This window comes from Cygnus atratus, chromosome 4 (genome assembly GCF_013377495.2).
Source record: "Cygnus atratus isolate AKBS03 ecotype Queensland, Australia chromosome 4, CAtr_DNAZoo_HiC_assembly, whole genome shotgun sequence".
Lineage (NCBI taxonomy): Eukaryota > Metazoa > Chordata > Aves > Anseriformes > Anatidae > Cygnus > Cygnus atratus.
The window spans coordinates 9230552-9256019 of record NC_066365.1 but is presented as its reverse complement, the minus strand read 5'-3'; the positions used below and the strand labels follow the sequence as shown (position 1 = coordinate 9256019).

Here is a 25468-nt window from a genome sequence, read left to right as displayed (position 1 = left end):
AACAAGTCCTCAGCATTTGGAATCTCTTTCTCATCACTATGTATATTTTCTAAGTGGATTTTTTGTGTGTTTTCTTGTGTGTGTCTCTCTCTCTTTTTTTTTTTTTTTTTTTTTTCGAAGAAGCCATAGCAAAAGGCCAGCAATACTGTTATCCTGCAGTCTGCATGTCCTCCTCCCAAATGGTGCTGAGAAGCCAGAGCTCTGCAGAATGAGAAAACAAGCAGACCTGCAGTTTGAGCCTGGACTCTTTGACCCCTTCTTTTACCATATGCAGAACACAGAGGTTCAAACAGACACTAGTAAGATCAGTGGCTGAGTACAATGCTTCACCAAAAAAGTAAATATGGCAACTATACTATTACGGACAACCATGGCCAGTATCTGGGTACTGCCAAAATGTTCCAAGGGTCCCCAAGAGTCCAAAGCAGAGCATTGGATCAAGACAGAGTAAAAAGCCAGTTTTATTTTCAGCTGCTCCAGACAAGGCCCACCAGTAAGTTCAGTACTACTTCCACATATAGGATAACCCATTAAGAAGGTACTGTGCTTTGACAGAGATAAACATAAAAGATGCATTCACTAGTGTTCTGGTCTTACTGAAGACAGCTCCCCACTTTTGGAACAAAACGATCAAGGTATATAGATTACGTTTTCGATGCCTTCTGCTGGCACAAAAAATCATTCCAAAATTGGCAGTGCATTATGGTATGATATTAACATAGATGCAGCATATATAAAAATTATTAACATACATATAGATAGATAGGTACATGTATAGTTATCAAAGTTATTAGGAGTGTAAAAGAGGTAGGAGGGCACTATATAGTGCATCTTACCCAGTTTGCACAATGCATTGTGCATTTGTTCTAGGAGAAGCCGCTGACAAGTAAGCAGGGTACAGTCAGTTACTCATATTACATATCCTAAACTGATGGAGGATGAGTAAGTACAGCACCAAGTACTTTCTTCCCTGCTACAGATTTACCCTTCACATCTTTGGTCAAACACCATGCTCTCTGGAGTGGCGCAGAGCTTAGTTCCAAATAAAAATTAGCATCCCCATAAAGCTGTGGGACAGTGCACAGACATGAAGCTCCTTCTCTTTGTCACTGTTTTCCCTGCCTCAGGAACAGCTATGATGCTTGCCTATCCTTGCATGCTTGGGATCTGCAGTATGGAATATAATGGCTCATAAATCACAGAATATCACCTTTTCCTGATTGTTTAAGTTCTGACCCAAAAGTCATGTGTTGTTGATGAGGAGACAGTCTGATACCAGGTAAGCAAAAGAAGACATCAGGTTTCTGCTGAGATTTGGAATCAGCTGTCTCAGAAACTGTCATTTTTAATGCATGACTGAAAGCTGTATTTCAATTAGGGGTCTGTGCCACTGGCTACCAGCTGTGATGTTGTAGAGTTTCCTGTGACAGGGTACTACTCTCTTTTCCCAGACCAGAGTCTCCAGTCAGTCTCTTGACAGTCTGCCAAGCTCTGCAACTGGAATGTGTGAAGTGCAGTTTAGAAACAGTTTCTTTCCATCATTCGTGCCTGTTTTGATCTAGTATGTGAAACAGGTCTCTGCTTTTGTTACAGGATTCTTGTTCATTCTTGGCAGGTTTAAGTTCATTATATAATCTAGCAGCATCAGATGATTGCCTAGGAATGAATTGCAGATGCACCTCCTGAGATACAGAATTCCTTGTTACAACCATGGATTTTTCTTGGTGACTTAATAGCCATCCCTATACTATCAGAGTGGGGGTGACAAAGGGATTTGATAAAACCAAAAGCAGATGTAATGCCTCTGAAGGAGAGAGATACAGAACTGGCCTCCCTTAAGAATGATGGAGAAAGCATTTGCCCTAGCACAACCATGCTGTCATGGCCATCCTTTCCTGCCTAAGCACATCTCAGGACTGTCCTCCACAGGGATGGTCACAGCTATTGCCAGTAACAGTCTGGCTTCTCTTTTTACATCCTGCTGTGCTGTGAGCAGACAGTGTCTGGCTGACATACCACTAAAGCACGTCACATAGCTCCTCTTGTGGCTAATCTACCACAGATGACCACTGATCCAAGCTAATGGATGTAGTCCTTTATTTTGATGGGTTTTGAGACTGTAATTTGGGCTTTCATTCTTACTGTTGACATAATGGGAAAGAAGTTACAGGTGGTAATGCCCATTGGGGTACCAACTGTTGTGCTTTTCAGAAACTTGGAAAGAACTTCTAAGAAAACTGACATAAAATATTTTCCATCTCTCTTTTTTTTTTTTTTTTTTTTTTTTTTTTTAGAATAATTTACAAAAGACAGCTGTCTACTACTGCAACTAGTAAGCATTGCAGGAGCAAGAGCCATTAAAATGCTTAGGAACCTCCCTTCAAAAGTGCTCTGCTAAGCTCATACTAGACTCTGGAGGTACCTGACCTCTCTAGGTGCTCGCCTGCTTGGCGTTAAGTTCTCCAGTTGCATAGGTTTGTACCTCTGAACATTTCACCCTAATCTTCACAGGACTGAGCAACTCGTCTTTTAACATGTAAGTGAAACACATCAGGTTCTTTAAATGGTGCATTCTTGAACTCACAGCCTCAAGGACAGTAGATCTTACTGTATTGGGGGGTCTTCAAAATGGAGCATAACAGCTGAGTGTGCAAGCTGATTCAGAGTATACAAATCTGAATGAAGTTGGGAGATTTTGCCATTGGTGTTGCACAGTAAAAAGCCCTGCTAGTGATTCTACCCAGTTGGAGGCTTCCTCAGAAAATGTATGATACGTGCTGAAAGTATTAGGTTCCTCACAAAAGGAAGTCATGGCTGCTACCGCCTTTTAAAACATAGCTGGAGGAAAAGACCTTCATTTCTGTAATAACATCCTAGTCAGATTATTCACCAAGTGAGAGGATTCCTTCCTCCGTTCCTCCATTCCTTCCTCCGTTCCTCCATTCCTTCCTTCCTTCCTTCCTTGTCTAAAGTCAGAAAGGAAGTCAGAACCTAAAGTCAGAAAGGAAGTCAGAACCTGAAGTCTAAAGTTAGAAAGGAATCTGAAATCAGAATGTCTCCGATCTGAAAATCATCCTAGGGCCCATGCTATAGTTCTTTAGGTTTTGCTTTTGTTTAATTTGTCTCTGAGCAAAATAATAATTCTAGATTCATTGGCCTAGAGGAGAAGTATGACTTTACAGCCTAAAGAGCAGAGCTTCAACATGAGGAGAATGTGGGGTTCTCATCTCATTTTTCCCCCACATAATTTGTGGTATTTCACACCAACCAGTCCTTGGACAAGTTCACAGGTGAGCCCTTCAATGTGCAGATAGGCCTGGACCTTCTTTTTCCACTCTCCAATTGGGTCATTGGATGAGGGGAGTCCTAGTTAAGATGACTACCTTTCAACTGGATCACAAGTGGGATGAGACCACCCCATCCCCTGACCTTCTTCCCTCTGTTGGTCCCCAGCTGTTTCCACTTCTGCTCTGAGTCCCCAGACTCTCCCACTCCACGGTGAGGTACTGGTGCCAGGGACAACACAAGGCTTGATAGCCCAAAGTCCTTCACTGATCCCTAGTTATCTAGCTCAAGTGACAGAGGTCTCTCCTTGAATCATAAATCCTGAGATAAAAGAACCTTATGACCTATGGATGTAACCAAGGTGAGAAGAAAGGACCTTTCTTCCTAGTCCGTTGCTGCATTTTGCTGAGGCAGGCATAAATTAACCCTTAGCTTTGCCTGCTTTTAGTGTACCAACTGTTCTTCAAACAGATGTTAGTGTGTGACAGATTGACTACAGACAGTTCTATAATCAACACTCACTAAATTATTTACAGGTTTCTCTTGTAGATCAACAGTTGGCAAGAAGTTTTCTAAACCTGGCTAATATTTTATATGCATTTTCTTGAGGATAATAAATGAAAGAACATCTGTGCTTAATACTTTTCCTCCTTTCAGAAATTCTCCACGTTCCACAGATGTGAAATGAGATCCTTCATAAGTGAGCAGTGCCTTTGAATTTCTGTAACAGATAAAGAGGTTAATAACCTGACAGTCACAAGAAAATAAATTGGAAGACAAGGCTTCTTTGGCTATTAGATGAAGTAATTAAATTTAGTAACAGTGGTTGCTGTAGAAAAGATCCCAATGTATTGGTCATAATTTTTCCAGTAGAAAACCAGCATTACGGGGTCTAAATGTGATACAGGTACATATTGTGTTACATGCTTAGGTATGCATGTAGCAACTATCAGAGGGTGTTGTAGGTCTCAGATGTTGATTCCCACTCTGGCTATCAAGGGTGCTCAGGGTTTTTGTTGAAGATGACTCCAATTATTACGACCGTAAAGAGCAAATTAAACATGGGTTGGCAGCCAGGAGGGACAAACTGGGGAATTAATATTATAAACAATATAAACTTCAGTCAGCTAATGCATCACAAATGGAAAAGCAAAAAGAGACATTTAGATGGTGAATTCTGTGGTAGGGCATGGGTCCTGCCTTAAGACAGAAGGTATATTGTAAAGGGCACTTTGAATTGTTTTGAGGGCCATATGATAAGGTTACTTATTAATGACTGCTTTTTTCAATCTTATTTACAAGTAACAGTTGTTGATCCATAAAATGAACCAGGAAGAGCAATATGGCACAACACTTCCACAGCCTGATTTATGTTTCATCTACCATAGGTGAAAGACAACCTACCCAGTGCAACATGTACCAGCTTCGCTATACATCAAGACTAATTTTTGGCACGGAGTACGTCTGCATACTCAAATGTGAGAACATTTTGTTGATATTGCCCAAACACTCTTAGAGGGTTTTGTCTTAGCCAAAGTATAATTGGTTATAGCCTTTGATTCTGATAATGAACCTGCAATGTAGTAATTTACAAGGAACTGGGAGAATGCCCTCTCTCTCTCTCTTGAGTTTCCTCTATATTATTCCACTGCAAAGACAAAACAGGATATTCTACTACTAAAGGCTCTAGATATCCTAGCACAGGACCTTCAAGCATGTGCTGAGGGGTCTCCTGACACACTCCCCAACTCATTTCCAAATCTGGCAAATTATTCCATTTGCTTCCTGCCAAGTTGCTGACTTCATGGGAGATTTTCCAGGACTCCTCACCTATATGACTGTAAGTAAACCAAGAAACAAGGTCTTTTACATAGCACAGACAGCTATCTGGCACAGGAGGAGGGGAAGGATGATGTACAGTTGGCAACTCAAGCTTCAGCACTTCTCATTTTCTAGTGAGAATACTAGTTAGGCAGATCAGGCAGGCGGATCATACTAGACGGATATTTTTCACTCAGCGTTTCTGGCCTTAGATCATCATCTGGCTGTCTTGAAACTGAGAAGGATATTTATTTATTTATTTATTTATTTATTTTACCAGATCGATGGCTCTGTCATTTGCTGTGATAAACTCCTGGACTTCTTCAACAGTTGTCAAATTGTGAGGACACCAGTAACTATGACACTGCAAGCTATACACCGTAACAGCACAGAAGGAAGCTGCTAAATTAAAGTCACCATGTGGCCAGAACTTGGAGTATCATGCTCTTGGCTTCAAGAAACATTTTTAGGCATATTAGTAGCCCTGGATTTTCCATTTTGGCAGACAAAGCTGATGTTTTCATCAGAGATCTGTTCTGCATGTGTCAAAGACACTGTTTGGTCAATGTCAGGAGTTTTCACTATTTTTAACATTGTTGAACTCCAAGGTTTTTCCAGGCATAGTGAGGATATTTTCAGAAATTGTGCATATTTCAGATCACTGCATATGAGATTGTTTTTTTTTTTTGTGTTGTCCCTTTGTGGTCGTCTTGAAGTAACCATCTACTTTTTCTGGGCTGAAAACTACTTATCTGCACGTATCACAGTACTAGGTGGGCTGTGCTCTTTTTATCAGGAACAGACAATCTCTGGGAATGAATAAGCTATCACAAGCGTATTTGGCAATAAAGAGCAAAGTCAGGGAAAGCTTAGAGTTATGAACGTGTTTTATTTTTATTTTTGTCAACATTCATATTTACTGCTTCATAAAAACCTAATTCAGAATGCTAATTTATGCTAAATAAATAAATAATCCATTCAGACACTGTGCATTTGTCACTTGTGAGCCTAATGCTATCAATTCTGGCATTGTCCTGCCTTGTGCTCCAAGAAAAAACAGCTTTTATCTTACAAAAAATGATTTAATGTACATAAAATATTACCATATTTTTTGGTGGGGGGAGGGTTGTGTTTGTAATGACATGCTATATCCCAGAGTTAGTACAGCAACCCATCACTTGATGGTTTCGTGCTCATTTTTAACAGATACAGTGAAAATAAAAGCAATGTTTCTAATGCTGAGGTTATGGTAAGACAAACTTCCAGGTAGTATTGAATTCAAAGTAAGATTCCTGCTATGTATTTCTTATTTGTTAGCATATTTCTGTGTGAAAGATCAGAGCTCTTTTTGTCTTGGTCATAGGCTAACACATGCAGAGAACTGTAGTCACAGCTAGAGCTGGCCTCAGCATCCAGTTTACCTGACTGGAGAAGCAAAGCTGTCAGCCTTTGTTGAAGATATCACCTTTAGCTGAAACCAAGTATTTTTGTTTCAGTTATGTGGCCAGAGAGGAGGATCAGAAAGCCTTTCTAATGTTTCCTGCATTCATGGACAGTTCTGGTGGCAAGTACTAGTAGCTGGGATAAGGGACCAAATGTTTAAACAATTATTTTTTTCCAGAAAAGGGCAAAAGAATATGCTGTCAGTTCTAGATTTTTGTTAATCTATCCTACTAAATTTTATTAAAAAATACTAACTGTGTGGTCTGACCTTTTATATATTATTGGTCAATGTTTTCTTATCCATTGCTCCCAAGAAGAGTCTTGTAAGTTGAATAAAGCTCTTTTGCACACTGAAATTAGTCCACTGCAAGCAGAGAATAAAATGGGAATACTTCACAAACAGTGTTGGCTTACTAAATGTCAAGAAAGGAAAATATGGGTAACTGATCCAGGTCAGTAATCGATACCCCGTTCTGCAGAAAAAAAATAAAATAAAGAAAATAAAAAATGTTAAGGTGTTAGATGTTGAAGGGCATCAGGACATCTGTGCGTACGTAGGGAAAGACACTTCTTCCCCTTTTTTTTTCAAGCAGTAAGACAAAGCTCCGAAGCCTGAAAGCAATAAGAAATCAGTCCACACTAGTCTTTGTGTGTATATATTGCTCAGCAATCCTGCATAGAATGTGCAGTCCCCGGAGCAGAGGAACTGGAAGGCAGGAGCTTCAGAGGCAGGGTGGTAGCCCAAGCTAAGCAAAGAACTGTTTTGTTTGACGTTTTGCCCAAGGTCTGTAATTGAAAGAGAAAGCTTTGACCTGTAAGAAACCCTGGGTGTGGTGGAAAGTGCTTCCTGGGCTGGGGGAAACAGGCAAGCCGCCTACACGCAGGCTGTCAGCTGCCTTGGGCATGGATGAACAAATAAGTGGTCTCTGGCTGAAAAGTGATTATGATGGGAAATATTTTGGATGGATTCATGCTTAATGATTTTCAGGATTACTCAGGTGCTTTTGTTTTAAGGCTTCAGAAAAAAAATGTTATTAAGAGCTGTGGGAATAATCTTACGCAATAAAAGTTGCTGATGCTTTAGGAAAAGCAAAATTTTACTTGGAAGATTTACCTTTTTAAAATCCTATAAGCACAAACTAGTGTATCAGAGTCCATTGATGGGGTTACAAGACATTTCCTGAAATGTGCAAGGCCTAACAAGTGGGTATAGTATGACTTGAAGGGCTCCTGAAGTGCAGCATCCTTGCTTGCTGGCAATATGCTGCATCGAATGTGCAGCACAAGGCAGTGTGTGTATGGGAGCACACATTGATGTGTGTGCATCCATGAGTACTTTCTGCTGGACAAAAGTGCAGGTTTTATACTAACGAACATAAAAATTCCCATCAGATGGGTAGGCACCAGGTCCTAATACTATGGTTGTCTCTACCTTTTGTGCTGAAGATGTTTTTTACTTCTATCCGAAAAGCTCAAGTCCTTACCATAGGTCAGCATATGTGAGTTTCAATACACACACCAATTTCCTGAGGGAAACGTATGTCTTTTATTTTTCTTTTTTCTTTTTTTTTTTTCCTTTTTTTTTTTTTTAAACTTGAAATACACCTGCAAATCCCTCCTCAGACAAGCAAGACCAAAATAGCCTAAAACTTAATCCAGCATGAGGGAGTCTCCCCTAAATGGGAGCATTTTGGCAGGACTGCAGTATTCCTGGACTCTTTTTTTTTTTTTTAATTTAATTTTATTCCTGATAAAAAATGCAGGTTTTTGTGATACTCAAGCTCAGAAAATCTATCAATGTATATCTTGCCAAGAGTATCTTGTAGGTACAGAGAAAGAGAAAGAAGATTTTGTATGGACTTCCCAGCATCGAGGAATTTTACAGTCTAAACAAGTTGTACACTCCTTATTATTTCACAATATAGCATTAATTTCTTCTCACAGCTTAGCTATTTCTCTTCTGGCTGCTTGAATTCAACATTTTCCTTTGTCCCCACAGCCATTCCCCTGTTCATTTCCTGGCTGGTACATTTTTTCTTAGTGTGTGTGCCCACAGGACATGTGACATCCCCTTTCTGATACCCAGAGAAGAACATAATTTAAGGTTTTAAAATCCATCTAATCTAGACTTTTACAAAATGCCCATGCTTATAATGATTGTGCAGCATCCCCAGAAAACTTCTGCCACTATATCACTAATCATTAAGTTGGCTGCAGAAGCTATTTTATATTTCATCACCATTTTGATTGCAGTTAGATTTCTGTATGAGAGGTAAATGGGAAGTAGACAACAATTTACCTGACTAAACTTTTGCTATCTGGTTTTCTGTATTTCTGTCTTTACATCTGTGGCCACCAGAATCATCTGGGATGGGAACTTGCTGTTTATTAGGATTGCTTGTCTCCCCATCCACAGTTTCTGTTCATACTGCTCAGTCCATCTATGCTATTTGGAAGAAAATGAGGACCTTTTATAGTCCAAAGTCTCTCTCATGAAGAGGGACAGAAGTAAGCTGTGCATGCATCCATATGTTACTTTTCACCACAGAGATTAGCAATACATTTTGAAGAGTACTTGACTCATTTATGTCCTCTTCTAACAAACAGTCATAGAAGTATAGAATCATGGAATCATTAAGGTTGGAAAAGACCTTCAAGATCATCTGGTCCAACCATCACCCTACTACCAATGTCACCTACTAAACCATGTCCCTAAGCACCAAGTCCAACCTTAAACACCCCCAGGGATGGTGACTCCACCACCTCCCTGGGCAAACCCGTTCCAACACCTGACTGCTCCTTCTGAGAAGAAATGTCTCCTCATTTCCAACCTAAACCTCCCCTGGCGCAACTTGAGGCCATTCCCTCTAGTCCTATCACTACCTGTGAGAAGAGGCTGACCACCAGCCCCCCACACCTTCCTTTCAGGTAGCTGTAGAGAGCAATGAGGTCTCCCCTGAGCCTCCTCTTCTCCAGAGAAAACAACCCCAGCTCCCTCAGCCGCTCCTCACAGGACTTGTGTTCCAGGCCCTTCACCAGCTTCACAGACCTTCTCTGGAGACACTCCAGGGCCTCGATGTCCTTCTTGTAGTGAGGGGCCCAAAGCTGAACACAGTACTCGAGGTGCGGCCTCACCAGAGCAGAGTACAGGGGGATGATCACCTCCCTGGTCCTGCTGGCTACACTATTCCTGACACAGGCCAGGATGTTGTTGGCCTTCTTGGCCACCTGGGCACACTGCTGGCTCATGTTCAGGTGAGCATCAACCAACACCCCCAGATCCTTTTCCGCTGCACAGCTTTCCAGCCACTCTGCCCCAGGCCTGTAGCTCTACGTGGGATTATTGTGACCAAAGTGCAGGCGCCAGCACATAGCCATGTTAACCTCAAACCATTGGCCTCTGCCCATCGACCCATCCTGTCCAGCTCCCTCTGCAGGGCCTTCCTACCCTCTGGCAAATCAACACTTCCCCCCAGCTTGGTGTTGTCTGCAAACTTACTGAGGATGCACTCAATTCCCTTCCATATGGAAACATCCTGCATCAGAAAGTATGTTTATTTAAAATAACATCATTTGTTAGCTGTTACCCACAGCTGTTGTCATCTGTTACCCAATTTTTTCAAGATTTTAAAACTTCATCGAAGTCCACTACATGTAGCCACCTCATGCTGCTGTTCTCTAGATTTGGAGATTATGGGAGATGTTTCAGGCTAGCCTACACGAGCACTGTGGTAGCACAAAAGTATCATCATTACAATTTGTAAAAGAAGTTGTTTTAATCCAGAGGACAATAGTAATGTCTTAGAAACCATAAGCATGTGGTCCACTGAATACATCTAAAATATTACATTATCACTAGTGGGAACTGTGAAATGAGAGTCCAATGTAATTGTCCTCAGCAGTATTTTCTTCTGGTAAGTGTTGCAAATGTTGGTAAGTGGAGTGTATTTTTATTGCATTGTTTCATCTTCCAGGGGATTGGTTTAACTCTGATGAGTCTCATGTCTGCAAAAAGAGTATTCCATTAGGGAATCTGAAGACAGTAGTATCCATTATTATGAACAGCAATGTTTCATGGTTAGGTGGCTTTATATTTACTAATTGGCAATATGTGACAGTATTTTGTTTAGCCAACTGATCCTGGGGGTAATCTTGTTGTTTACTTATGATTTAAGAAGGAATTAGAATTCTAAACAGCTGTAAAAATGTACTCAAAAAGTATTTGACCTTGACCATATCACAGCTTTTAGTTTAATTTTATTTTTCATTCCCTGTAAAAGAGGTTTGATGAACCACAGAAACTGGCCATGAGTTTTGCACCTGCTGTAATTTACTATTTGGAATTTGTCTTTTGTCTGTTGTAAGATACCCAAGTGTATTTACGCCAGTCTACACAGTACGTTCTGTTCCCTTAGCTGCTCCAGTATAAAGTGTCTGTTGCTTTTAAATCTGGTGACTTTCAGAACATTTTAACAGAATATATTTTCTTGAAAATAAAGAGAAAGTCAACAGTGTCTTGTATTAACTCGATGTCACTGGAGAAGCTGCCTGAGGACCAAGCATCATCAGCTGTCCCCATTCAGTGCAAATTAAGGGAGATAACTCGTCCCTGGGACCTTGAGAGAGTTTCAACTCTTTGTTTACATTTATGGCACATGTTTTTCGCACTCAAAATAATAAACTGGGGAGTGACCTCTAGTCTTACAGTAATCTTGTGAACTACCCACCTATACTAGTCTGACTACACTCTGTTGAGCCCTGAGCATGCTGATGAGCCTTAATTGCCCAGAGTAGCCCTGCCTGGGACTACCACCCGACTTACACCCTGCCCATGGGACCAGGGATGTACTTACAGCTCAGGCCTGAGCATCCCTTTTTTCCTGTTGAGCTATGTTGTGAGTGTCTTCAACCCTTATCTTTAGCCCTGTCTCCTGCTGCTCCTGCCTGGACCTGGCTAACCCCTTGCCATGGCCGTGTAGGGAGGGACCTGGCTCTGCTTGTTGCGTTCAGGTACGCTGGGGGTGAGGGCATGGCTGGTGCTGGGGTGGCCCTTGGCTCCCACTTGCAGAGTGCGGCTGCCTGGTGCTATGACCTTGCAGCTTTGCTTCTTATGTCATAGTGGGGTAGAGCAAAAGTATGAGACAGAGCATAGGAGTGGAGTATCCGGAAGGATCTTGTGCTCTAGAGAGGTGTTTGCCCACCTGGTGAGCACACGTGGTACTGGCCTTTCACTTGGACTTTGCACAGGTAGTGTGTAAGGTTTTAAGAAATAAGTTTGTAGTGGAGTTGTGCTTATCTCCAATGTGGGTGCATAGCGTATGAGATTTTAAAAACGTAATTCTGAAGTGTGGTCCCTTGCCTTTTCTTTTCATTTCTCATGTTAATTTGGAGTAATGGGGGAGGAGGGAGGAAAGGGCAGCTTGGGAACTCACCAGCCCCAGCCTTGACAAGATGAGTGGCCAAATGCTGATTGATGTGGCTTCTTGTTTGAAATGTGATGGCATAATGAGTCAGGCACAAATTAGTTAGGCCTCAGAATTTTTGAATGTATGAATTGGGAGGTCAGGATCTTAATCTGGAATGTGGCTTTACTGCCTATTTCTGTCTTTTTGGTCAAACTGAATCTCTGATCCTTGTTTAAAACTACCCCAAAGAAAGCGTTTTGCATTCTAGACATAGAACCTTTACACGCTGCTTCCCTATGTAAAAAGGAAGTTAATGTTACTAAGACAACCCCACAGCGCAATTTTGCATGCAACTCTTGCATCTTTGCTTACTGCCTAATGCACTTTTAATTTTCTAAAGACTGCTGTTTATTGAGGCTGGTGATCTTCCTGTGTTCAGCTGGGTACAGGCCTTTAGAGATATATCGTTGGCTTTTTTATGTTCTTACTATAAATTTGTTTTTTATTCTTGTATAGGCTTTTTAGGTTTGGTTTTCTTTCATCTGAAATCTAAAGGCCTTTCATTCATATTTGCTCTTTGCTTTTGGTGTCTGGAAAAAGCTTAAGACACACTTGGTTCTAATAGCTTTACAGAATTAAACACTGTTAATGAATTGAAATATTTGTAACTAACCCCATCCTGGTCCATTTAACTTCCATTTAGTAACAGCTGTGGCTTGCAAAAAAAAAAAAAAAACAACTCCTCATCCGTATTTCGTCACTAAACTTTAAAAGAATATAATAATCCATAGTTTACATGCTTGCTGAGTGACATTGGGTGTTAAGCAGGAGAGAAAGCTGAGGTTTGCTTCCAAAGAATTCCTGGGAATTGACTTTGAAACATGGTTTAAAGGGTAATTGCTTTTCCATCATAAAATTTTTAAAGGAGAGTGATTTTCCAGGTGTTTGATAAACACTTGGTTAAATAACGTGTCTAAAGTCAAATGCTCAATGAAAGCCTATGTTCGGAAAATAACAATTGCAAAGAGAGGAAAAAAAACAGCTACTGCAATGGCATACCACCTCACTCAGAAAGAATGTAAGGGCTTGTAATCAAAGAGTTATAGGAGTTGAGCATTTACCCGTTGCTGACTGCATCCGGCAGTGAGCTGAGATGCAATAGCAACCACTTCAGGTTTTATGGCTGAGATATTCATGCAGTAATTTATTTTTTCTTTCTTTCTTTAATACTGTTCACTAAAAGCATTTAATATTGCAGTATGTAGCTTTCCCTAATCTGGAGATAAAAAGTTAAAACCAGATGCACCTTGGAAAAATAAAGCTGCATATTTTCAAATGCTTTCTCTGTAAGGTGCCACTGCCTTTAAAGGGCATCTCAAAGGACTAGTAGTGTTCCTATGTCGTGGTAGTTGTAAGTACTGGAGGAATGCTGGGATTTTCAATAAGAGAGGCCTTAAACTTCCATTTAAGTAATCTTTTTTGTTTTGTTTTCAAATAATGGTTTGGGCTTTCTTCCGTTATTTTAAAAATTAAAATAGAATTCACATAGTATGGATTCATATCTCTGGATTTGCAACCCTGTTTGCCTGTATTATTTAAAACATTGAGGTGTTAACAATGAACAATTAGATTTTTTTTAAACAAAAAACACACACAAAACAAACAAAACAAAAAACCCTAGATACTGTGGTTGCAGGGTAGAAGAAATTTTTTTCCTCTAGAGCACCTTCCTAAACTTTATTTTTTCTCCAAGTATACTTGTTCTCAGCAGTAAAACTAAAGTCTGTGGGAGTCAGTGAAGGACACAACAAAGTCAACAGGGCAATCTTTTCTTGTGCTCAATACTTGTACATGTTGGGCTTTACCTCTTGGGAGGAGTGCTTTCTCAAATGGGTCCAGTGAAGCATACTCATGCCAGCCCTTTGGGCTGCTTCCCTTCCACTTGAATTCCCCAAAGAGGGCTTCAGTGGGACTTGGATGCTGCTCTCAACTTTCTATCTGATACCTAACCCATAATGTGATTGCTCCAACATGAGAATATACCGTCTATGAAGGTCTGAGCAGAAAGGGTTTTGTACGATGCCTTTCAGTATTGTAAAATGTTCTCCAGAATTGGCAGGAGCTGGTGCTCTACCGTATAACTGCTTTTTCACCCAGGGAACTGGAAGTTAAATATAGAGATCTTATATATTTTATCCATATGATGGATGGAGATAAAAGGGACGGTTCCTTGTGTGCTGCTGCTTTTATTGTTACAATAACAGTAATAGGAAAAGGTTTAAAGGATTTCTATAAATCTAATGCAGAAATAGCTGTAATTTACTAGTGGTAGATCTCTCTCTGTACTATGCTCCTGTGAAAGCAGGATTCCACCTAAGTGCTTATAGGTAGTGTGCATGGACATTTGCCAGTTTTGATAAAAAAGCCTTCACAAAATTTGTCTTAAACAAAACAGAATGAATATCAGATTTAGGTGATGCTACCATATTGGAGGCAGGGGAAGAGAGAAATGTTTCCCTGATGCGCATCTTCTCCCAGACCCAGGGGAAGATATTAGATGTGGCCGTTAGGATCTGGGGAAAGCTGTGCAAGGTGAAACAGATCCTTCAGAATGAAGGAGAGCAGAGGATGAATGCAGCTAGACCTAAGAGCATGCAAGCAAATGACTTAGTGCTGGAAAAGTGGTTCCTAGAGGGGCAGCTCCTTCTCTCTTGTTCTGCTCTGATTCCAGTGCAGTGCCACAGCATACAAAGATACAATATGCTGTAATCTGTGCACAGATTTTAGAGATACCTGATCCATTAAAAAGGAGATCAGTGCAAGCATTTACTAACAGGGACTGCTAGCATATGTGCAGCAAGTGTACAGAGATCTGCAGCTTTATCCAGCTCTGCTAAGCTGTTTTGGGTTGGTGGCTGGAGAATACATTGGCTTTGGGGGGATTTTACTCTTGACATCTTGGCAATATAAGGAGACAATTTTCAGTTTCATTACATTCTAATAATAGATGGCTCTTATTTCATAATTAGTGGCTTTATAGTTAAGCACTAAAATGGGGATTTAAAAAATCCCACTTTATTTTCCACCAGACAGATGTCCTTCCTTTTTTTTGGTCTTGGCACTGGAACACAGCAGGAAAATAACTGTAATCCAGTTTCTGCATAGAGTCTCCTTGTTTCAAGTATTTCAGTGTTTCTTCTCCCAACTCTTACCTATACTAATAGGTATAAAGTGGCTTGAAGAAAACTAATTGCTTTGTGGTCCTGGATTTGAAGAAATTTCATAGCACAGCTTCTGGTAGATGCAAGCTATTTCAGTTTCCTGTTTTCTTCTGACAATGAAACTCCTAAACCCAAGCGGTGCCCTAACAACATGTCTGGGACATGTGGTTCTTTTTCCAGTAGCCCTTATAAGAAACAAAATGCCATGGGAATCTCTGTATTGGAGCTGCAGCATATTCTGTGAGAGTGCTTGGGGGGATAAAAGATGGCACTGGGAAGCCAAGGATCTCTCCTGCGAGAACTCTGGGTAGGGTGGGGAAACTGGCCCTTGTTCTTTTAAGATCGTTCTGGTTTTTATGGAATAGCTGGACTGACTGGGCCAGAGAAGGAAAGACAATCTCTCTAGCCTCTGAGGGCATCTGTTGGGGAGAAGAGTCCTTTCCTCAAATGACTTTTTCTTGGTATCTGTTACTGTAATCAGATACAAAGAAAAGTCACTGCTTATATATAATTTCTTTTTTTTTTTCTTTTTTTTTTTTTCCTCTCTCCAGTATTTACCTCTGGGTTGTTTGGTTACTGTTTTTATGGCTGATAATATGTTTAAGTTTTCTCTTTCCTCTTAATAGCATTACAAAGGTATAAGTTTCTTTATTAGATTTGTTTGTTTTAGAAGAAAAACTGCAATAGCAGGATTTGGCCCAAATGACTAGCTTTCCAAAGGTTCAATAACCAGCTAATCACACAGCCATTGTGTGTATTGGGAGGATATAAAATAATAAATGTCTTAAATCAGAGTATGAAGACATGGTAGAGCTGGGGGGTGGAGGGTAGGGGATCTGGTGAGTGATTCCTGGATACATTCATAAGCTGTTCAAAATGTTTTCTTGCCAAGAATTTTCTAATTTCTAGAATGAGCTCAAGACAAAGGACCTTTCTTCTTTTCCGGATGTTGTATACATTGGGATTCACCTGATGCAATGCTCTGTCATTAACTCATCAAAGGGCTGGCTCCTTGGAGCCTCATCAGGAGAAAGTCAGGAGACTAAAACACTGGAAGTCATCTCTGCGTTTGAAAAGAGAGCAGCAGTCCAATGGATTATGTGACATGGCAGATCTTGAAAGTATTGCACATAGAGGAAGGGAAGGAGTGTCATAAATACAAGGGTATTTGGCTGTTATTTTTAGAGTTGTTTGACTGACAGATAACCATGCAGCAATGATATGTGTGGGGAGAGCTAGTGAAATAGTGCTGGAGATGGTTGTAGTCTGATGTAACTCCTGCATGATGACAATTCCCTGGCTCACAGTGAGGCTTTATCCCTGACATGCAATGTTCTACGTGTCAGCTTTCTTTTGTTTTCCATGGCTTGTTTCTCTTTGCTTTCCACACCAAACAACACTGAACAAATGAAAAGGATCCTTTTATGAGATGATGAATGTCATTTGTATTTTTACATATTCCACTGTGGGTATAGGAGAAATGTACCGTACAGTTGGGCCTGTGGTTCATGAAATGGGTACCCACAAATAGAAGGAAACAGAATTTAAAACAAAGTCCCCATTCCTTTCCTCTGGAAGAATGTAACAGCCTCCCAGCGTGGGACCTCTCTGCGGTGGGTGGGTCACTGGTGTAGAAACCAACTCTTTTTCTACCCCTGTTCTCCAGATCAAGAGTGACACACTTAGAAAAGGCAAAAAAAAGCCCAAAGGAAGATTTCAAAAAGGAAATGCATTTTTCTATGTAGACTCTGCTGATTTTTCCCTGTACTTCCATCAGGGTCTCCTCCCCTCTCCTTGGCTCTGGATAACAGTAAATAACTAAGACAGTTTTGTTCCAAGAACTTCCTTTTGCTGACTCAAGACCAAGCCTATGTCCTTATTCTGATGTCTTGAGGAATACTTAGATCTTTTACCGGCATTCTGCACAAGGTTGAATTTCATCCCCCGTGACTATACAGCTGCATTTAGGGAGAACTGTTGTTATTGCATTAAATCAGTCAGTTCATGCTCTCCAGAAAGCTCATCCCTTTTTTCAAGGGTTTAAATCCAAGAGGGAATTCCACTAATAGTAAATAACATTACAGTATAGGAAGAATTAGAATATTTCTATCTATACCCTATTTAGGAATAAGAAGCAGTAAATATGCCACACTATGCAAGTCCTAAATTAAGGAACTGTAAGAAGAAAATACATAAAATATAACCCATAGTAGTGAAACGAAATTACTATTATAAAAGAATGATGACAGACTTGTTTTTAATTAAAATAACACCTGTTGGATTAAGTTTCAAAGAAATGATCAAAGAAAATACTGTAGCACTAAACAAGCCTTCTAGTAAGTGTTCAATAGATCAAAACCTTTAAAAATATTTCAAAGTAGTATGAGATGTAAAAGGTGGAAAAAAAATCAGGGATTATGTTGGGATTATGCTGAAACTTGACTAAAGGACCAGCACTCCTGAACAAACAACATTACATTAAGCTAATTAGAGTTCAGAATATGAAATTGTTCAAGTTTGCTATCTCAGCTGTTTCTTTAAACTGGAAAAGGAATTAATCCATATTATAAAAATAGTTAGTGGTTCATAGGGCAGAAGCTATAAAATACTGCTGAAGGGTGGAAAAACAATAACAAAATCCACCAAAAAACTGAGTCTGAATTCCCATTCTTTGGAGCTCTTAGGCACGTGAAGAGCAAATTTGCTGGACCTGGGTGCACAGCTTCAATCAGCAAGGCAACGTGTACCCAGGTGTTCTGGGATGTGCCCCACATCCACGGTATTTTGTCTCCAGTTGAAGACTGAGTATCTTAACTGAAGCTAAAAACGTTATAGGCAACAGATTTATTTTTCGTCTGAGAGCATTCTTCCCTGCTGCTATTGTCCTAGAGACAAGCATTTGTTTTTATTCTTTTAAAGTTCCTCTAAAGGCTTCTACGCTGCAAGCTTTCTTCTTTAGTGAAGAGGTCTAGCCTTCAGTTCTGAAGGCTTTCAAGCCCCGTTTAAATCAATAAGAACTGTGAGTGCCAGAAATCTGCAAGGAGAGGAGCCCGGCACATAGAAACTTGCAGAGGATGTTATGACTGACTGCTGGCTCCTCTTGCTGGTAGAAGATGCTGAGGCAGGCAGCCAGCTGCTCTCCCCAGGAGGGAGTTAGTCCCTGGATCTCAGTTTGGGAACTGCTGTCTTAAATAATTCTGTTCAAATACAGTGCCTTTTATGTTCTTTCCAATTCTCCGTCCCTCTCACAATTACCATTTCACATGGGAAGCATGTACCCTTTCTTCTTTTCCTCTCCTTTTATTGAGATGGGTTTTTCAGTACTATACTGTTGTAATACATATTCAAACACATACATGTGCATATGCTTTGTGTGGCAGAGGGAGGTAACAAGAGGCATGTTTTAGCCTGACCTTGTAAAGTTTGCACAGCAAATACAAAACAAGACTGCTGAATACAAATAAGCACAACTTGAGTCTACAGATCACATGTGGATCAACTCTTGGTTGTTAAAATGTTTTACTTGTAGTATGCTTATTTAAAAAAAAAAAAAAAAAGTATTGGGGAGGTGATCAGTATACCTGCTCAACAAAATAATTTCTGACAAAAAGAATATGGCAACTGCCTTTTTCTTGAGTCATTTTCTGGCTGGCTGATGGAGGATTTTGATATATGGCTGTCACAGTTAAAGGGTGGATTTGAAAATCACAGCACTGCACTTCAGACACTATACCTCCAGCAAACAGACAGTAGAGAGCCATCAGCTATAATCTGTGAGTAAACAAAGACAAATGAAGTTTGGTATTGACTTTTGAAGATAGGATGTAATCATGTTACAGAACTGTAAGAAAGCCATGAAATATCGTATGTTTCTGTCTGCACAGTAAAGAGCAAGGTCTAGTTAATCTGGCATGGTAACATTGTTTCTTCCTGCATTACTGAAACCTGCAACTTTGGTTGGGCAGGAAAAACAACGTTGGGAATATAGGAATAAAGTGTTTGCATGTGATTACCCTTTGTGAAATACATCGGGCTATTTTTACAAGCTGACTTCTGTTTATTATGTAGCTCTTCACAAGACAGAGAGAACACTAGTGTTTGGGAAAGAGGCACAGCATTAGCTTCTAGAACGGAAAGGATTATGTCGTCTTGCCTGAACACAGACAAAAAGTGAAGAGATCACACAATATTTGTTTTACCACTGGATAGCTTATTTGCATGTGTTTTGTGGGAGATCTCCTCCACTGACAACATACAGCATCCAAAGGAATTGCAGAGCAATAATGTAGTGCTCAGCGCTTTGAGGTCAGGAAGGTGAAAGCATGCTGAAAACTTTGCCAGGAGGCTTGAGCATTTTTGTGGTTTCATCTGTTTACCTTAGCAATGATAGAAGATTAAGGCAATTACCCGGCAACCTCAAACAGTCTCATTTGGAAATACTCATTTGGAAATACTACATACAGTATCATCACTGTGAGCTCAATATTTTGAGCATCTTCATTCAAGTGTTGTTTTAATGAGGTCTCGTAATTAGGAGTTAAAGAATGGTGGCTGAAGTGATCCATTTAGAAAAGATTAGTTGGAGGTTGTGAAGAGGAAGCTCATGCTTTCATTAGAGCTCAGTCTAGGGCTGAATAGCTCCTGTGGCTGCTGATTCACAGCAGCTCTGAAGGGCATGCCTCTTTGAAGAGTTGCTGTATGTTTTCAAGGAAATTGGTAAGCAAGTCTTGCTTCTTTTTGGCTGCACACTGGCATTGTAGCAGTATAGCACAAACCCTTGACTCTCTTATGCTCAAGATATCTAATTATTTTTGTGCTTCAAAGAAAACCGCAGTTTTCAGTCTCTCAGTTCTCCAGTGTGAACCAAAGGTGTTCATAACACCTCTTTTCTCATTGCCAACTATTTCAATTTACAGCACTTTCCAGTTCTGTTAAACCTACCTTTTGTTCCTTTTCTATTTATTTTTGTGTCCTGTCCCCTTTAATCTCTCTTTATTACTTCCTGAGTTTTTCCCCACTTTGAGATCTGTTTTCTAGGTTTCTCTTGCCAGTGCACCATGGGGTAGTTATTCAGCTGTTTTTCTAGAAGAGCAACTGCTTCTATTTGTCTCTGTCTTCCCTTGTTTGTCTGCAGGAGGCAAACAGAAAAGGGGAAGTAGTGTCATCTCAGAGAGAAACTTTAGGCTCACAATAGACAATATATCTGCATTATAATGAGCAGAGGCTAAGTTACAGACCAAAAAAGTGTGGGTCATGAAGTGCACAACAATAACTTTTATATACAGGTTTCACAAAACAGCTGTTCAGAAATATCACTGAAGCAGGCTTTGTCCTTAGACTTCCACTGTTTTCATCTCTTGTCTCAGCTAGCAATAAGTATTTCTTTCAGTATTTCATCCCTCCTGGCTCTGGTTTTGACTGAGGTGTGTGAAAAATAGAATAAATGTCTACAGTGTTCGGTCTTTCCGACACTGAGGTTTGGGCCTAAGAACACAAAGGTGCAGTGAAAGCAGCTTTCCTCCCTCACTGGAGCTACTTTGCTCGTTCTTCCACGTAGCTGCCTTAAAACATTAGTGCAGTCTTTTCTGTCTTTAAGTTAAATGCCCTGAGCCAAAGGGGAATGGACTAGCTTCTGTGGATATGAACATATTAATCCTCTCAGAAACTGAGGGAGAGTATTTACTCCTCTAAGTGTGAGAAATAGAAGCTATCTACGAGGTTAGGGTAATGTGTGTCTGCACTATCAGTGAACGTGGCCCAGGAGATCTGCAGTCTGAATTGGCTGGTGCTGGGGGCTTAGCGTTCAGACCAAGGCACTCAACCTGGCTTCAGCCTAGCCTGGTGCACAGGGTGCAGGTGGGACCCAAAGCCTGTTAGCTGTGCCCCTGGGATGCTTTTCTGGCTTACTGCTTGCAGCTGTGTGCTGGGATCACTCCACAGCTCGCTTCAAAGTGTGCGCCTGATGCACAGTAAAACATTACTGTAGTTGCATGTCAAGTGTTCCCATTCTGAATTCACCTTTTCTCCGAAGTTGCAAACTTTATCATGTGTTATAACAGACTAAATTGTGCTCAGAAACTTTTAATATGATAACCAGAGCTGTTGATCACTTACTGATCAATTGCAGCAAATGGGGAAGCCGTAGTAAAATAGCACTGAGGTCGAACACTCTGGGCTGAATTTTTACTGTTGTGCCTGTAAGGTGCTGTGGGACAGTGCTGACTGCTTGTGAGGTGTGGTATGACTTACAGCAGGAACATCTACAGTGGGGACTGGTACAGCCTACTCTTAGCAATAAATTACTGCTGATGCTATAAATTCCACACAACACACAGGACAGTTTGGGTTGGAAGGAACCTTAAAGACCATCCAGTTCCAACTCTCTGTCATGGGCAGGCACAGGTTCTACTAGGCCACGTTGCCCAAAGCCCCATCCAGCCTGGCCTTGAACACTTCCAGGGATGGGGCATCCACAGCTTCTCTGTGTAACCTGTTCAACTGCCTCACCACCTTCAGAGTCGTGAATTTTTTCCTAATATCTAATTTAAATCTACCTTCTTTTAGTTTAAAGACATTACTCCTTGACCTATCACTACACCCCCTGACAGAGTCCCTCCCCAACTTTCCTGTAGGCCCCTTCTAGGTACTGGAAAACCACTATAAGGTCTCCCCGGAGCCTTCCCCTTCTCCTGGCTGAGCAACCCCAACTCCCTCAGCCTGTCCTCACAGGAGAGGTGCTCCAGCCCCTTGATCATCCTCGTGGCCCTCCTCTGGACTCACTCCAGCAGCTCCACGTCCCCCCCGCGCTGGGGCCCCCACTGAACGCAGCACTCTCCAGGTGGGCCCTCGCGAGTAGCGGAGGCCCGGCTCCTTTTCGGAGGGGCTGTTCCCCCTGCTCTCCGTTTCTCATTGAGGGGGGCCAGGGCGTCGCCTCGCCCCTCTCGCAGTCCCCGGGGCCGCGCAGGGCCCTGAGAAGGCGGCGGCTCCGCGCCGGCCGCCCGCGGGGGGGCGGCGGCCGATCCTCGGCGGCGCTGGGCTGGCGGGCTGTGTGCTCACTAGTGGGAGCTGGAGAGGGCGAGAGGAGGGGAACGGCAGCAAAAAATAAATAAATCCCAAACCCTAGTGGAGCGGCTGAGGCGGGCGGCGGCCACGGGGAGCCCCGGTAAGGCGGGCGGAGAGGGGAAGGCTGCTGCGGGGTGAGTGGGGGGCTGCCCGGGGTCGGGAGGCTTGGTCGGATCGTGCCCTGCCACGAGCTCCTGGAGCCGGTCTGTTTTGCTTCATGGCAGGGGGTGATGGAGAATAGGGTGAAACGGGGCGGGTGGTGAGGATGGGTCCTCAGAAGGCTCTCAGCGTGCTCCCCTTTGCAACTCGGATGCTTCCCAAGGGCTGGTGTCTTTACAGCCCTCGTTGATTTTCTTTCTTTTTTTTTTTTTTTCTTTTTCACGAACTCGTCTGATTGCCCCCTTGACCCCGTGTAAACTTTCAGCATCTGCAGCGTGCTGTAGCAAGGATTTGGGACTTTAACTTTGCCCTGTGTTAAAACTCATACCTCCGTTTGATAGCACCTATATCTTGCATAGCAATAGGTAGTGAGGAGTTGATCCCTATTCCCCTCCATGCCACTCATGGTTTCGTAAGCTTACAGCGCTTCCTCAGTCCTCTCCTTTTCAGCCCGGAAAGCTCTCTTTAGCTTCATTTAAAGCTGATCATAAGGGAGGCGGGTGCAACCGTCGTTAATTTTGAGAACGGCTCACTCTGAACCGCAGAGGTGACAAAGTTAGGATGCTGAAGGCTACGTCTCAGGGACTGACTCGTGGAGGCAGCGTGTGGTGACTTGACAGCAGCGGCCGTGAGACTGCCCACAGAGGACGGGCTCGCCTCTGTCAGCGGCGGCACCACTCACTCCTGCTTGCTTTTCCTGATGGGGTGGATTTCTTTCAAAGTTATTTTGTAAAGCAACCAAAAGACCAAAGTGGTGTTCTACCATTAGAGCGGCATGATGAATTCATAATATACTCGTGAGTTCTCTGGTTCGCGTGTTGAAATTCCGTTTTGTTATGAAACACTTACCCAGTTATTTCGAAATAAGGAACCCATCACAGCAAATGCAATCTAGGCGCCTCGGGTGCCTTCCTGCAGCCTGCTACCCTGCTTGGCTTCAGCTGAGCTGCTCGTGAGTGACACTTGTGCAACTGGGGGGAAAACTCTATCCTTTGGGATAGTTGTTTATCTCTATACATTTGTCTGTGTGCACCACTGAAATAATACGGGTCAACATACTGAATGTTCCTGCTTCAACCTGGCACTTAAGTACGTGCTTAATTTTAAGGGTATGAGTGGGTCTGCTTTAATTGGTGTGCTCATGCAATTAAAGTGATGTGTGTGCTGGATGCTTTGCTGTGCAGAGGCCAGAGTGCTCCTTGCTTTGCAGCATCAAGCCCTCAGGTCTTGAAACTCTTGAACCTTTGAAGGAGGTTTGATTGGTGATAATGTAAACTGACAGATTCACAAAGGCTGCTCTGAGTCTCGTCTTTCCTGCCTGTTTCTGTCATTCTTCTGTGTGTATTGTTTCTTAGAAAACAAGAGGTTCAATACGTAAGACATAATATCTGTTGCCAGGTGCAAGGAAACAATGAGAGGAAGTCTGATGCTCAGGTGGGAAATGATGTGTTACTACTCCTGAGAAATAAGATTAATGTTTTTTTTTTTCCACATGAACATTTATGTGCTGCTCTATTTCTTAACCACTGACTGCTTGCCATTGGCTACAAAGCAGATACCCAGAGTGTAAATCCTGTGGAGAAGGGACTGCTTTGTGTTGTCTTACATACACAGTGCCTGATGAAGTGAGCTAGGGGGTGAGGGGTGGGATGGGGTGTGTGTGTGTGTCTCTGTCCCAAAGAGACAAAGTCATTTATAGCCTTTTGGTGGAGCATGGAATAAAACAGAAAAGCCTCCCTAAAACTTGTGACAGCTTTTTTCTTCTGACTGTAGGGTAGTTGCAGGGGTAGAATAGCATATAGGCCAATGTGGTTCTCTTGGTTGCCATTGCTCTACTGAAGAAATTAAATAGGCTTTGTAGACACATCAGTATTCAACTCATCCATGCCAAAGTGATACAGATCATTATACTGTAAATATTTAACAAAACTAGATACGTTAGCAGTACTTTGTAGAGTGAACTAAAATATATATATATTTTTTGTGTGCATCACTTAAATTTGCAAGACCAGGTTAGATGAAGCCCTGAGCAACCTGATCTAGTGTGTGGCATCCCTGCCTATAGCAGTAGGCTGGAACTAGATGATCTTTGAGGTCCCTTCCAACCCAAGTCATTCTATGATTTTTTTACTTATTGCCGTTTGGATTTTTATTTTTAAGAGATGAGCTACTATTTTTATATTCTTAGAATGAGCTGAGGATTTGGCTGCTGATAAGCAAAATTGGGAGGACAATGATTAGAAATAATATTTTTGGTCTGAAGTTTTCATGTGCCAAACCAGTTTCTGCATCAGCGCGTGTTTCAAACTGGATTCACTTCCGATAAGCAAATAACTGCTTTATTCTTTCTGCTTTGTGTCTGGTGAGGTAGCGAAAATGTAACAAAGGCTATCTGATAAGGTTTCCAAAAAGTCAACAAATTGTGACATTCTGATGATATCTGAAAATTAGATCATGCTTTTTATTATCAAGCTTGTTCTTTTGAGTGTATGAAAGGAAGAAAAATTTCTCTATGGTTTCTGTAAGGGATGGACTTTTTTTTTTTTTCCAATAAGGAAGTGATTTTTGAGGTAACTAAAATACTCTATAAAGGTAGTGTTTGATTACATTATACCGGGCTTGTCATGCATTACATTACCGAGTTTACTTTTCTCTGCTTAAAATGTCAACACCTCATCAAGTTGTAAAGAAATTCCTGCGTGATCAATTATTCTTTATGATTGGTTCGAGCATCATTGTGTGTGTACAAGCAGGCGTGTATGCTTCCATCGACAGCGTGCACGCAGAGGTGCAGAGCTGTGTCTCTGGCACCCAGGCAGTACGTTTTGGTTGCTCTCATCCATGGCATATGCTGCAGAGTTTTGATAAGAAGCAAAACCAAAGGAAGCCTACGTTCTTATACGTTGCATTTCCAGTCTGGGTTCCCTGGTAGGTGAGTGGTGAGTTCTTGCTTCAGCCTTTCTTGCCCCAGGGCTGTATTTTCAGTCCAGCTGCCTGCTTTTCTGCCACTTGGCAGAGTGAATATTTCTTAGGCCTCTAAACCTTTGTCAGGTTTGGTTATAATTGGCCAGT

General features: G+C 41.6%; 1 protein-coding gene across 2 annotated transcripts in view; it reads left to right on the top strand.

Moving 5' to 3' along the window:
- Positions 1-416: 416 nt before the first annotated feature.
- BMPR1B (bone morphogenetic protein receptor type 1B) overlaps positions 417-25468 on the top strand; it is a 275469-nt gene continuing 250417 nt past the window's right edge. Inside the window, exons 1-4 of one of the 2 annotated variants that reach the window (XM_050710350.1) lie at positions 417-635; positions 1128-1279; positions 2295-2536; positions 4674-4763. The gene's annotated coding sequence lies outside the window, so the exon portion shown is untranslated. Of the gene's footprint in view, positions 636-1127; positions 1280-2294; positions 2537-4673; positions 4764-22234; positions 22338-25468 lie in introns of those variants that run through there. The other variant, XM_050710349.1, reaches the window with a different exon arrangement.